Source organism: Arctopsyche grandis, chromosome 5 (assembly GCF_051622035.1).
Source record: "Arctopsyche grandis isolate Sample6627 chromosome 5, ASM5162203v2, whole genome shotgun sequence".
NCBI lineage: Eukaryota > Metazoa > Arthropoda > Insecta > Trichoptera > Hydropsychidae > Arctopsyche > Arctopsyche grandis.
This window is the reverse complement of record NC_135359.1, coordinates 11,991,419-12,007,393: the sequence shown is the minus strand read 5'-3', so window position 1 is coordinate 12,007,393 and position 15,975 is coordinate 11,991,419.

Sequence of the window (15,975 nt, the reverse complement as noted above, 5' to 3'; positions counted from 1 at the left end):
CCTTCCTGGCCAAATTACAAACAATACAGCATTTTTTATTATATAAGTCGCTAAATTACGAGACACTGACTTAAACTCGACAATTAACGAGACATCTATGAATTGTACATACAATTTTATTGTAATATTTACATTAATCATACTCAAATAGTGGTGACATAATATTGCTTGCGTTGTATCAATGTTGTCACAATATAATATTCATATGCTCCTGGCAACACTTTCGTTAGTATGGGCGCACTCACCACTATGACGTCATTTTATACGTGTATATTTGCACGATGGTCTAAGAAAGCCGGTTATACTTGATACTATTGCGTAGGGGTGGGTTCAGGATCCAAATGAAAAGCCAAAGTCGCTTCACAGCATTTATTCAACGATCACAACCACTCACTCCAGAATAATCTGATCTACCGTGTGTACCTCCATATAAAAAACAAGTTGCCCAGCACAGCTTCCCCGATCCATTAATGTGCCTATTGTCTAGGCACTTAAAGGTCTACTCTGCTGAGTCTATTGTTTACACATACACTCGCCCAGGCCTGTGAGAACTCCAGCTTATCCTTTGTTCGGGTACTTACTGAGTCCCATTAGCCTAATCCGGGGTCTCTATTGTTCACCCACGAATGCACTTAGACAGTGGATACTCTGTGTCATGTTCCCACGTTACAATACGTTTCGGTGACATGCACTGCTCTATAATATGAATAGAACGTGTCGGTTGCTGCTGTTTCGGGTAAGTCAGTTATGTACATACATACATACACATTACGGCACATATGTATATTGAAATGTTATTGTTTTTTATGATAATGTATAAATGTATTTTTGTCTGTGTATATATGTATATACATATGTGTATATTTTTATATTTCTTTCTTTTTCTTTTTATTTTTCTTTTTATAAGACATTCCATTATTTGTTTTTTATAATTTGTTATTTTTATTATCCGCTATTACTTAAATGCTTTATTGTTTTTATGATTGTGTTAAATGTATTTTTGTTTGTGTACCTATAAATGATTTGTTTTTGTCATTTCTAATTTCTACAGTTATTATTTTGTTTCTTTTCTGTTATATTTTTGACCATTGTGGAGCATTAGGAATTCCTGTAATGCTACAATGGTCCAAACTTTAAATAAATAAATGAATATGTCCATATAGAATGTAGTCAAGAATATTTTTCGTACTGTTGTTTACCAGCTTGAGCTGCGCTGGTATATACGCACCTACATATAAACGAACCTTAATATGAGGAAAAATCTGTTAAAATTTGAAAAAAATGTCACGCGCAAAATTTTCTTTGCCACGGATATCGTGCTATGAAATTTATTCTGTTGCATACGTGATCACATTAAGGAAATGCATCCTGAGAAACAAAGTCCCGACTCGTTTATTTTTACTGCGAATTTTCTGCATTTGCAGCGAGTGCTAAAGTTTCGCCGATGCGCGCAAATGAACCTGAAACATTCCCAGAGGACCCAAGTCTCGTTCCCGGTTGGGCAGGATATCCGGGATCTTGCCAACATAACTGTAATGCATTTATTGTACGTGTTTTCAAATACAGAAGTTATCGACAAACCTAATTATGGGATTTATTTTTTAAATATAATATAAGCCTTAGAAAAGTATCAATAAGTAGAGACGAGCAAATCATAAGGTCGATATGAGGTACTACACATTTCTGTGATTAATTTCAGAATGATCAAACGCAAGCATAGCAGGAAAATGGTTGTCGACGTCTGGTATATATGGAGTTCGTTATCGGTTGATCAAATTCACGCGTGTTAGTGTGTTTGAACGTTTTTGCTGAAATAGAAGTTCTCTTTGTAAATAAAATACACTATTCTGAGAGGAAAAAGAGAAGGATTTTTTTTGCATGAAAATGTAGCTATCACGCTTAAATTTTATCAATAAATATTATATAAAAACCAGCGGCGTGGACTAGTGGTTAGCATATTATACTTTCGAGTAGAGTGTCACAGGTTCGATTCTCAGTCTCGCTGCTGACCAGACTGGAGTTCAATCGTTTCTTATCAGAGTTTGCCAATTTTTCTGATTGTCATTGAAACGGATCCTGTAATATTGGCATCGCCTTTCTTATCTCTCTTGCTAAACTCAAGTTCTTCAGCGTCTTGAGATTCGTCAATTTGATCATAAAATGCTGCAAAAATGTCTTCACAGATGTCACTGTGGATGTTTGTATGAATTCACATTGTATATAATGATTATATATATATATATATATATATATATATATATATATATATATATATATATATATATATATATATATATAAATATAGGATCCGGATGTGAAGAATTCCAAGTGAAACGCAGATTAAGTCAGAACTATGTATTTATTGTACATGCTTCGGGCTTGCTCTCCAACAAGTGACCATAACAACACGCATCCGGTCTCTCCCATGCATACCACACACACTCTATCTCGGCTCGTTTAAAAATCATCCCTACATTCGGTCATTCCTGACTGTCATTCGCCCTCGGATGACATTCTTCGTCTTTTATATTTTCACAGCATTTCATCTCACATTCTTTTACATTTCATCTTCCACTCTATACAATGTATCATCTTACATTCTTTTAAAACATTTCCTCTATCATCCTCAACAATGTTTAATCTTCCATTCCATAAAATCATCTTATATTCTTCTAAACATGCTTTCAATTGTCACAATTACAATTTACATCACAATTACAATCATCATCACAATTACAATCATCATCACAACTACATTTCAATACACTTATACGTCAATAATTTTACAATTTACATAACAATTACAATTATAACAAATTAATCGTTACACATTTCACTACAAATCAATTTTTACATTTCAACACAATTCAATCTTCAATAAAGTTACACATCACAATTACAATTTAAAATTATTTCAAGCAATACAAAACAGAAAGGTATCACAATTACAATTTAAAATTATTACAAGCAATACAAAACATTAAAATCAATACCTTTACAATGACAAGTTAAATCTTTACATCGGAAACAATCACATTTTAAAACATTACTATAATTAGCAATAAAACATTTAAATCAATACCTTTACATTGACAGAAGTTAAATCTTTACATCGGAAACAATCACATTTTAAAACATTACTAGAATTACATTTCAATACAGTAATCTTATATTCTTCTAAGCATGTAACCAAATTAAAACATGATTCAATATACAAAGCACTTCCCAAACAATACTAGAATAAGCAATAAAACATTACACTTTTCAATCATCAAATTACAAATAAGGCTTAACTAAAAACCCTCCAAGTATTTCACTTATTCTCTAATTCACAAACGCACACTTCACTTCCATCGGTACAACTTAAATACTATCCAATGCCCGTGGCGATTCTCCTTGACCGTCCGATGAACTTGCCGTCACCCCACAGATTTCCTGCTAGTAATTTACCATAAATGAAGTCAACACATATTGGTTCTGGCTCACTGATACATCCAATAAGTCTTTTCTCAATCCACGGTCCTATTTTCTTTTCCATTGAAGTAACATCAATCCGACTACGACCGAGCTTGAAAGTGAATATAGTGTCCTTCGGTGTTGAAATTTTGACTGGGTCCCTTAATCCTTCTTGTGATTTAGCCATATCTTTCTCTTTGTCTTTATGTTTCTCCTTTTCTTTATTCTCATCTTCAGAATTCTTCAAATGACTATAATCCTTAGATCCTTTTCCAAATTGATCATCGGGTGGTTCATCTGTATTTGAAAATGATATGTCTCCGTAATCCAAAAGTCTTTTTCTGTGCAAACCATCACTGTTCACACTTACATCAGCCATGTTCGCATCGTCCTCTTCATTATTGGAAACAATGAGTTCTCTTTGAGCAGACATCTCTCGTGAAGCCCGTTGCTGCAAAGGTCTTTTGTGACATTTAAATTGTCTTTTACATGCCTGCTGCCACACTTCCTTACGATCCCTCATCTCTTGCTCTTTTTTTCTCCTCGGCAGACTCCGTTCTAAGTTAACCTCCATCAAAACACACGGTTTATTAACACATTTCACTTTGTTGCCGTCAATGCACATAAGAACGGATTCTGTGATAGGGCTACCCAACAGGGCGGCACCCGGGATACTGACTTCTTTTCTTATTTCTTCTTGTATTGTCAAGACAGTCTTTGTTTTGGTGCTGTTACATTGAGCTGATATGTGCCCAAACTCGTTACAATTGAAACAACGAGTTCCTCTCGTCTTAAACCTACAGTCGGCTGCTAAATGACCCCGTCCACCACAATTGTAGCATCGTGAACTCAGTCTTTCTCGGTTTTCACGGTTTCTCACGGGCCCCGTCACCCTGGGTTCGTCGTCCTCTCTAATTTTCTCGCACTGCGTAACTCGCGTCTTCAGCTCCTTAATAGATCCAGCCCCGCTCAGAATCAATTTTTCGTACTTATCAAACCCAAGTCCACCAATTATGTACGCGATAATCGCCTCTTCCTCAATAAAACTACACTTGGCTGCAATCCCCTTCATCCTGTAAATATAGCTTAAACTGTCTTCCGATCTTCCCCTTTTCTCCGCACTATTCACCTGATGGCCAAACTCTCTGGTCAATCGTTCTTTTAGTATCGCCCACGTGATTATGCCCGTTTCCGAGTCTAAGAAATTTTTGGCAGTCCCCTCACACAGCATCCGCCCATACACCAACTGTTGTATCTCCGTCCAGCCGAGGATTTGCGCGTTTTCTTCGAGGCGCTCAATCCACACTGCAATAGGGCTATTTCTGCCGTTATATTTCGGCAGACCGAAACCAACCTCCAGATCTCGGAAATTGAACTGTAGTATCTCCCTCGTCGTCGTTGCCACTGGCGTCGTCTTTCTCGTCGTGGATATCATCATCGTAGCGTGGCGTGACGTCATCGGTTTCGTCTTTATGCTCGTACGCGTTCTCGCTGTCATTGCGCGTCCTAACCTCAACTGTCAAAACTCCGCGTCGTCGTCTGACCGCTCCTGGCTGTCACTCGAATGTCTTCGGGCATCCCGGACGAAGCCCCCAAATATAGGATCCGGATGTGAAGAATTCCAAGTGAAACGCAGATTAAGTCAGAACTATGTATTTATTGTACATGCTTCGGGCTTGCTCTCCAACAAGTGACCATAACAACACGCATCCGGTCTCTCCCATGCATACCACACACACTCTATCTTGGCTCGTTTAAAAATCATCCCTACATATATATATATATATATATATATATATATATATATATATATATATATATATATATATATATATATATATATATATATTGTATTGATTGATTGACTGTATTTATCTGTTTAAATTGCACTCATCGCTTTGGAGCGATCTGTAAATGTGAGTGTTCATGTTCTATGAAATAAAATATGTAAATATAGCTCAATTTCAAATTTGGTTTAAAATTGTCACTTTGACTTTGCCTTGGTTTCCAAGAGTCCTTCCATGAAAATATGTCCTTCATCACAGTATTAAGCAGTTTAACCATAGATCAATGGTTAGCTTGTAATGCTTTCAATTGTGTGGTCACTCTGGCTGTCCTGTTGGCTAGACCTTGGATATATGACTCCAAGACGATCGTTTCCTATCAAAGTTTGCCAATTTGTCAGCTTTCATTGAAACGGTTCCATCAAATTGGCAACACTGTCTTATTTCTCCCAAATTCAAGTTTATTCCATCTTGAATTTGTTGATATATAAAATGCTGCAAATTCGTCCATATACATACATATGTGTCTATGATGCTCTGTAAAAGTACTCTATAAATTGTTTATCGATTTTTGTAATTGGCCAGGAAGGCGCATTGGGGTTAACCTGTTAGGACTTGCTGGTATATACATACATACATATGTATGTTTGTATGTATGTAAAAAGATATTTTATTTAATACGGAAGGCCTAACAGGTAAACCCCAATGCGCCTTCCTGGCCATTTACAAACATTATAGCATTTTTATTACAAAAAAAGTTGAATTTCGAGAAATTAACTATTAATTAATTAATTAATCCATAAAGACATCTACAGATTTAGATTTGTACATAAACTTTATTGTACATAAATCAAATTCAGATAGTGGTGACATAGTGGGTAGGATGATTTTTGCCAATTTATGGAGTAACCATTTCAACAATGAAATCAGATAAATTGGCAAACTCTGATAGGAAACGATCGACTCCGAGTTACAAATATTCAAGTTTGACCAGCAGCATTAAATATTAGTATGGGATCGAACCCGGTAGCCTCTCGGCGATAAACATAAACGCAACCACCGAGCCATGCTGCTGGCTATATGTAAATTATGTAAAGTTAGCCTGAATTGAAAATGAATAAGAAATGTTGATAGTACAAAGAAAATATCAATATAAATATTATATATGTATGTATGTATGAAAATTTGATACTTCAAGTGAATTGATGTACCTACGTTTTAGAAATTCTTTTGTAATTCAAAGATAACTCCAGGAATTATTCAAATACTATGCAATACAAAAGATTATTCCAGAGGTCAGTGGGTCATCGATTATTTGGTATGCAGGTGTATATTTTGATAAATCAAACATAGCAATTGAAGTATTTTAGCCAAAATGTCTTGATCTGTAATATGCATGTTATATTTTTTGATCATTTTCGAAACAAAAAGCAGTTGTCGTGGATGTAGTCGGTGTTGTTTGATGTCAGTATGAAAGCTGACGCTGGTCGTGATGTTTGGGGTCGGGGTTAACGAATATGTAATAAAAGAAGCGAATTTTCCCCGGTGCGGTGTAGAGTGTGATGACCGTCATTAAACCACTATTAGGGCTCTTCGTCTTTAATAAAACCTCACCAAATTACGAGCTTTCGGCCCTTTTGTGAGCATCCCGATCTCGCTTTACGTCTCAATCTGAGTTTGACTAAAACGTGATCGACGTAATTTCACCGTGGAGATTGCAGTTGCAGCTGCACGCGCGACAAATTATAATATCTTCGAACAATGCAAGCTTTCTCACACTTTTCATTCGTATTTCTCCATTATTACGTATTGATTCAAAAACTTCAAGTGTTGGAGTTGAAAATCTAGCATGATCAAAATAGTACTTACATGCATATGAACTACATATGTATATGTATAGATCTCGATTCCTATAAGTCGATAATTCACGGTATTTATATTGGTAAGAATATCTTAAGCAACTGTTACTGAACGGTCACATCTGGAAGCATTTCTTTGACCAATGAGAAACTGGTGAAGCAAATCTTTATTATGAGTAGAGATATCGCAATCACAACTGGACAGTAGAGTTATTAAGTAGAACTAAAAATTAAGGTAGATAAGACTGAACTAATGTATAATAGATATTAAATGTCTGATAGCATTAAATCAGATGATAAAATAGTAGAAGAGTTAAGTAATTATTGGTATTTTTACGCATTCCGTGCCATTATAGCGTGCCTTGATCTAATTTTGAATAAACATAAGAATCATATATGGAAATAGCACAACAATAAAAATGAAAAAATTAAATAATTGCTCTAGGATCAGCAATGATGTCTTCAGATTTACTATATAAACCGTACCTGAATTACGATAGTCAGTCATAATATCCGATTCAACGAGTTGGAACATCATACCCAATCAAAATTCTTAAGAAACGGATCTACGCGTCTCCCAAGTTCATCGTTTTAATATTAGATCAGGTTCAAAAGAACTTTTCGAATATTCTAAAGTGATAACTAAAAAGTATGAAAAACAAAAGATTCCGTGTTAAAAGAATGTCTTTAATTATACCTTGTATCAGAAATATTGATTGGAATGTTGACTGAATCATCCCAATCAACTTTTTGAAAGACAAACAACCTTTGGAACGTGACAGTACATATTTAGGGCTAAGTATAAACATGATGGAGTGAATTTGGGCGAATACATGTCGTTTTTAAATAAAAAAGGAAACTTTGCTACAAGAAAAAGATCTTGGATCAATTTGCTATGCCAGTGGTGACGTATAGATGTAAAACTTGAATATTGAACGACAAACTGTTACACAAAGTCTAATGCACCCAAAGAAGTATGGAAATGTGAATGCTGGCCATAACTAGGAGAGGTATGAAACGGAATACGTGGGTTAAAAGTATGACAAAGATATATATGAGAGAGTGAAGATATTGATATGGTATTGAGTGGGTCTCATAGCTAGAAGTATGGACAAAAGTGGACAAAAGAAGTGTTGAAATGGTACCCGAGAGAATGTAAAAGAGTGAAAGGAAGGACGCAGGGAAGATGAGTGGATGAAATTTGTAGATTGTCATTGAAATTTGTAGATTGTCATGAAATTTGTAGATTGTCAATGATGAAGATAATGATACGTTTATTTTATATCGTAAATTTTCAGTCGTTTATTTTGGTCGAAATTTATTGTAAACACACTATATGTAAAATAAAATAAATAATGGAAAAAACCTCTCGGTACGGGAGGGGTATTAAGCGGTCGAGATAAACGAGCTTTGATTTTTTTGTGCGAGCTTTTTTCAGAGCGTGTAGATTTACGAATCATTAATTTTCGAAGTAGTGCTATCGAAGTTTCACACTCGACGTGGCATGGCGTCCTTGTTCGACCTTCTTTTTCAGGGGTTGAGTTGAAAATGTGGCACCCCTGAAAATCGCTCGACAAAAGATGCAAAGAGACGAACTTCCCCAAATCTATCCGATCGCATATTCACAGCGCCTAATGAGGCGTGGCTCGTTAAGCCAACATACACAATAGCTTTACACATGCTTTTTTATACCCAAACCTGAACATTGGGAATATGTTTCGCCTTAAGTGAAAGTTAAAACGGCTCAGTCGATCGGAGTTATGTTAATAAACAGCGAATAAAAACTTTGAAAACCTTTTTTCCGGATTACTAAGAGAAAGAAAGATGGGGAGCAAGGATCCACTGGATAGGGGATTGTTAGTGGGTGGAATGGGGAGGAGATGTATCGTCGAGTTACAGACCGCCAGCCACCCTTTGAAAACATCCAAAGTTTCCCCGGTACGCGTGTTCTCCCTAGATAGTATTGCAAGTTTCGTATGAAACTCTATCCGAACTCAGCTCACTTATCTGCAGACAGACACGCACCATCATATAAGCTCAAATTAGTGCTCAAATTGGCGCAAAAATTGTTCATTTTAACCCCTTGATAATTCTGAAGCAATTCCAAATACGTAAAGCCCCTTTTTATCATTTAACTCACTTTTATTTCAAAATAAACCGAGTGTAATCAGTAAAATACAGCACACATTGAAAGTATGGAAAAGAGTACGGTTGCTGAAACCGAGTAAAAGTAAAAAGCATATTTATTATACATACATATGTACATATATGACCTTTGTCAGATAAGATAAGTTGGATAAATGGATGAACGAGGGATATTCAAATGGTACCCAACAGAATGTAGATGAAAGCAAGGTAGGCCAAATATGATGGGTTGTCGAAGTGAGAACAAAATGTGTAGTTTAAGTTTAAGTAATGGATAGATTAATTCAACATCGGTATAATATCACAATGATGATAGATTAAATACTATATTTTTTATGCTTATGTATGTACAGTTGTGTATCGAATAAGTCTTTACTGCTCGTTTGATTCCCCAAAGGTGAGACTGGAAACTTTCTAGTTTGAATTCAATTAGCGAAAACATGTTCTGCTGAAGTAGAATTTCCACATTCATAGATACATGTACATATTGTATAATCCAACTACCCATGTGTATATGAGCTTATGTATATTTACATATTAATTAATCGTTACTACAGGAGGCTTTGACGAAAATAATTCCTCTCAAATGATTGCCTATTTCAATGTTTCGATTAGAGCTTTTGTAGCCCATATTTGAATTTATGATAGCAAATTTCAATAGAACCATTAATCTATTATTCAATTTGTATGTGTAAATATTTAAACACAAATTTAAAATTAATTTCCTGACACGAAATTGGGTAAACATGTTTATATTTTTGCTTCCTTCCTGTTCATAAATAAATTATTAATTAGATATTTTTTGAAAAAAATATATTTCTATTAGATTTTGACCACTTTTGAATTTTTTGCCAGAAATTATTTTCTTTTCCTATTATAATATTCCGGTCTCCGTGATTTGACAGAATGTTAAATTACAGAAAACGCAAATATCAGAATGCAAAGATCGAAAATCGAAAGATCTTAAGTCGAAAGATAAAAAAAAAATGGTGCATGGTAAACGTGCATACTCACTTAATTTGCGCGAGCAGGATACAACAGGAACAAGAGGAACATGCTTTTCCTCCCGTGTTAATGTGCGCGCGCAGAATACGGGAGGAAAAGCATGTTCCTCTTGTTCCTGTTGTATCCTGCTCGCGCAAATTAAGTGAGTATGTACCGTTTACCATGCACCATTTTTTTTTGATCTTTCGACTTAAGATCTTTCGATTTTTGATCTTTGCCTTCCGATATTTGCGTTTTCTGTAATTTAACATTCTGTCGTCACGTAGACCCATAATATTCATATTCAGCATTATTTCACCTATTATTTATTTATTTATTTTAAACAGACCATTGTGGCATAACAGGAATTCCTAAAGCGCCACAATGGTCAAAAAATATAACACAAAAAAGAAAAAAAACAAAATAACAATTAACATAAACATAAATACATCCATACATACATAAAAAATAGCATTTATAATAACAGATAAAGTAAAAATATCAAATAAAATATAGCATAAGGAATGCCTTGCACCTACAGCCAGTTTCAATAAATATGTAAGAAACAACTACAAATACAAAACATCCCTGTAAGGCCCAAATGGAAGAGAGTTAATCAAAATTTCACTCATAAATCACAATCAATCATGAAAACAATGATGAGCGCAGACTACCAGATAAATGGGTTAGAGTAATTTCCGACAATTTACGCTCACTAAGGTGGAAAATATCACATTCAGTCTCGGCAGCAACGATTTCATTAAGAAGTCGGATAGCTCTTGGAATAGGAGCCATTCGAAAAAGGACTGTGCGGGCAGGAGGTACAGCCAGCAAATGATGATGTCTACCACGCACATAGTGAATAGGGACATAAAGCCCCAACTGCTCCAGCAACAACGGGCATGACGTATTACCACGTAAGAGCAGGAGAACGAAACGAATTAATGAGAAGTTTCTCCGAAGTTCAAGGGAATTATACCCAAGCATGCCCAAAAGGAAAGGAGTGGGGTAGAGATATGGGTAATACCCATATTCTTTCCTATATAGGAAACGAAGAAATGCTTTTTGCACTTTCTCAATCATCAGAGAGTAATTTGCTTCATGCGGATTCCACACAATCGCATTATACTCTAGCTTACTTCTCACAAGCGAATTGAAAAGCAAGCGAGAAGACAAAGGATTGGAGAATAATCTTGCATATCTCAAAACAAATCCAAGTCGACGAAAGAAAACGTCAGCGACTTTTTTGATATGGTTGTGAAAGGTGAGCTGAGGATCAAAAGTGATACCCAAATCGACAATAGATTCCACACGCTTCAACAAGACGGATCTAATGGAATATCCGTGACAATAGAGTGAATGTGCACGTCCATAGCTCATAATTGCACATTTGTTTAAATTAAGTTCAAGGCCTAAACTAGAACTGAACTCCAAGACAGCGTTAATATCAGCTTGAAGGAGAGAGGCTTGCCTCTCATCCTTGACAGCAAAAAATAATTTAACGTCGTCAGCAAACAAGAGACATGATGCATTACATAAAACTCTAGGGAGGTTATTAATAAGAATTGTAAATAGTAATGGGCCGAAAGTGGACCCCTGAGTAACACCAGATCGAGTAAAAAATGAAGGAGATTCATAAAGACCATATCTAACAAATTGCTTCCTATCACTAAGATAAGAAGCAAAGAGTTTAAGAAGACGCGTTGAAAAACCCACTTCAGCTAACCTGATCAAAAGAGCGTCATTATTGACTTGATCAAAGGCTTTACGAAAGTCAAAGTAGGCTACATCAACTTGCTGACCAACGTCAACTTTAGACATGATCAAATGTGTGAAGCAGGCGAGATTAGTGGTAGTGGAACGACAGGGTGTAATATTCATATTCAGCATTATTTCACCTAGCTAGATCACAAATCACAAAGAGATTTATCTAAATAATCGAATAATTTAACGTTTAAAATATTTCCATTTAGTAAACACTAACTCGAAAAAAAGCTATATTTTTCATTTGGAATTTTTGGAATTTAGAAGCAGCCTTTGCTAGGCCTTTGAAAAGTCATCAATAATGATCCTGTCTCTCAATCAAATTTTCATTTTTAATGTTCACTTTTGAAAACAACACGCTATTTTATGAAATATTTGAGTTTTTTTATTATTTATTTAATACAGGTATACACCCATTTTTATAAACACAACATCTATTGTCAACATTGTACATAAGAAATATTCAAGACCAATTACAAACATCAATCATCAAACATTTCAATTATCATAGAGACATCTATAGACAATTTTTTGTAGCATTTAATATCAACAAATTATGAAATGATGTAAGCTCACATTTTGCGAGAAAAATGACAGGATTGCGAATTTGGTGGAACGGTTTCCAATGAAATCAGATAAATTGGCAAACTCTGAAAGGAAACGATCGAACTCGGAGTCACATATCTAAGGTCTCGCCAGCAACAAAAGGGATAGAGCTCGTGACCTCACAATCGAAAGCATTACACGCTAACCACTGATGTAGTATATTTCTGGTTAGAGTTGCAGTTTATATGTATGTTTTTATTTAATTGCAAAATTAGAAATAACATTTTTTCATATAAAAGGTATAATTATAATATGTAGTTTCAGCTTGAGAAATGAAAATAGTTGCAATGTAATATTAGCTAGCACCATAGCTTGGTGGTTGCTTTAATGCTAACCCTCGAGAGGCTGCCGGGTTCGATCCCGTGGGTTGACCTTGATTGAAATATTATATGGTATTATCTGTAGTGTTGCTGTCCAGACTTGGATATTTGTGACTAAAACTCCAAGCTGATCGTTTCCTATCACAGTTTGCCAATAAATCTGATTTCATTGTTAAAACGGTTCCTCATCAAATTAGCAAAAAACCATTCTACTATCCACTATGTCACCACTATTTGAATATGATTTCAAAAGTTTATCTATGTATATACATATACATATGTATTTGAATTATTAGACCGAGGATACTCGTACTCGTATACATATAATGATTATGTAATATAAATTATCTCCGGGTGGTTGGCATGGTTCCATGTTGAGGCGGATTATTGCGTCCGATGAAGTCGCCGTTAACACTTGTTATTGTTACAGAGAGGATTACGCCATTATGGATGCAAATGCATCCTAACAGATTTGTCTGGAGTCCTTGCAAGCTGTCGTTTAGCTGTCGAAGTCGACCAAACGGACATAAATCGACATTGTTTGGAATATTCACTTTGCTTTACAACAGTACCATAATCGATATATATATATATATATATATATATATATATATATATATATATATATATATATATATATATATATATATATATATATATATTAATACATACTAATTAACTGTGTTTTAATTACGTCAATTTGTCTGCGATGAATCTGGTTTATTTTTAATAAAATACTGAGCAAAGCCGGGTAAAACAACTAGTATTTAATAATTTAAACCTAAATAAATTTTTATTGCTGATAGATACCCTTTTCAAAACGTTTGAAGATGAAGTTTAGCTCGTCGTCGTCATTGGAACGTGTAATCTGTTGTACGTTTTTGCTTTGAAATGTTTTAAAGGTACATATGTATGTATGTTTGTACATGAATACGTACATACGTATATGTATGTATGTAAATACATTAACTTGGAAATGGATGTTGAAAGCGAATTGTAGTCGGTTTGAGGTGCCGAGTTAAATGCCTGGAAGTGTATGCCCGATTTCGCATAAAAATGTGTAATCAAGTGTTACGTATAAAAGGGTAGCGAAATTTGTTCGTCAATGAAGATGTAATGCGAAAAATTGGCAGAAAATCCACACCCGCCGGAAAAGCGCGAAAGAAAACACATTCGGAGCGAATTTCCCGACTCATTTGATTTCTCCTCTCGATCTCGATTTTATTTTGTCAAAAAGAAAAGAGAAGCCAATTTCAAAAAAATTGCCAAAATTCGATGAATAAGAAAATACTTATTATTTCTTGCGGTAAATTGAGATGCGTAGCAGTCTAAGCGAAACACCGATTTCGACAAAGTAAACGTTTTGATGTACACATTATAATATAGTCGGCTGTTTCCTTCACATTACATATGTATGTACATATAATATGATATTTTATTTTACATAGATATATGCCAATAAGACCTTATAGGTAAACTCCAATGCGCCTTTCGCAGCATTTTTATATTACATAAATCGCTGTATTTCGAGAAGCTGATGAACACGACATTAACAATGAATTAATAAAATAATTAATCCATAGAGACATCTATGGATTTATACTTGTATATATTTTTTTACATATTGTACATAAATCAAATTCAGTGACATAACGAATAGGATGGTTTTTGCCAATTTGATGGAGGAACCGTTTCAACAATGAAATCAGATAAATTGGCAAACTCTGATAGGAAACGATCGACTTGGAGTTACAAATATCCAAATCTGACCAGCAGCTTTAAAGATTAGCACGGGATCGAACCCGGTAGCCTCTCGGTGCTAAACATACTGAGCCATACTGTTGGTTCTAATTCTAAATTGTAAAACTAATATGTACGTTTTAATTAAAACTAATTTAAGAATTCATTCTCAATTAGGAATGGTACTTAAAGTCGTCATTAAAATAAGCCCTTCATCTCAGCGAAGAAGTGTTAATGGATTGGTGGTTTTGGCAAAAGCCCATGTATCTCTGTATATACATATGTACATGTTGATCCATCGCTAATTGCGGTAAGTAGAAAAATGGCGATCATTTAGGGACAAATTAATTTCAGTCACAGGGGAAAATATAAAATTTTGCCGTTTTATTTTAGTACGCAATTGAACAAACTATTTATTGCCTACATTTTAAGTAATATCAATCGACTGATTTAATTTACATTGCTTGTACCTTCTATGTATGTATGTACATGGAAGCAACTTCATTCGTACATACGAACATATGAGCCGTTATATTTGAAAGTCGACTTTTCTACATTTTGAGAAATATTTCGCAAAACGTATATAATATTTTGCGTTTAACAATATTTGAAAATACTGGTGGCCTGTAATACATTTTGTTCTGCTTTTCCAGATTTTGGACATACCGAATTAAAATAAGTGATAGCAATTTGTGAATTAAGTCAAACAGTAATAGTCTTTTTGGAACTGAAAATTGGACTTCCGCCATTTTCAAATATAATGGCTCATATATTGATTGGAAGAATTATACAAATGAGGAACAAGAACTAGGTTTGATATTTTAGTCCAATCTACGACATTATGTTGAAATTCAAGAAAATGCTATACATATATATGTACATAAAATTTAAAATATACATAGATACAATTAGGATCGGGCACCATTTTTACAATCCTATTCTATGTTTCACTTCGATATCGATTCAGTATCTATTCCTACAAACTTCCGGTAGTTTTGATACGTTGCCATTTTTTACGAGCTTCTTATTAGCTATACTTTGTTAGTCTATTGATATTCCTGCCCGTCAAAAAATTGTGATAAAAACTTCCACTCTTCAAGTCGCTTTGATATCTTACTGACATACGGGGGGTTAGCTAACATTGAAGTAAGCCAATGTGTCCGACATTAAACTTGAGGAGTTTTATCATTAACCAACTCATTAAAAGTTTCATCAGAATGTTGAATCAGATTGAAGCGATGACAGCTAGCTATCCAATCGCGTATATCTACCACTCTTTCACAATTCACAGGATTAACAGTTAAATAGTTATAACAG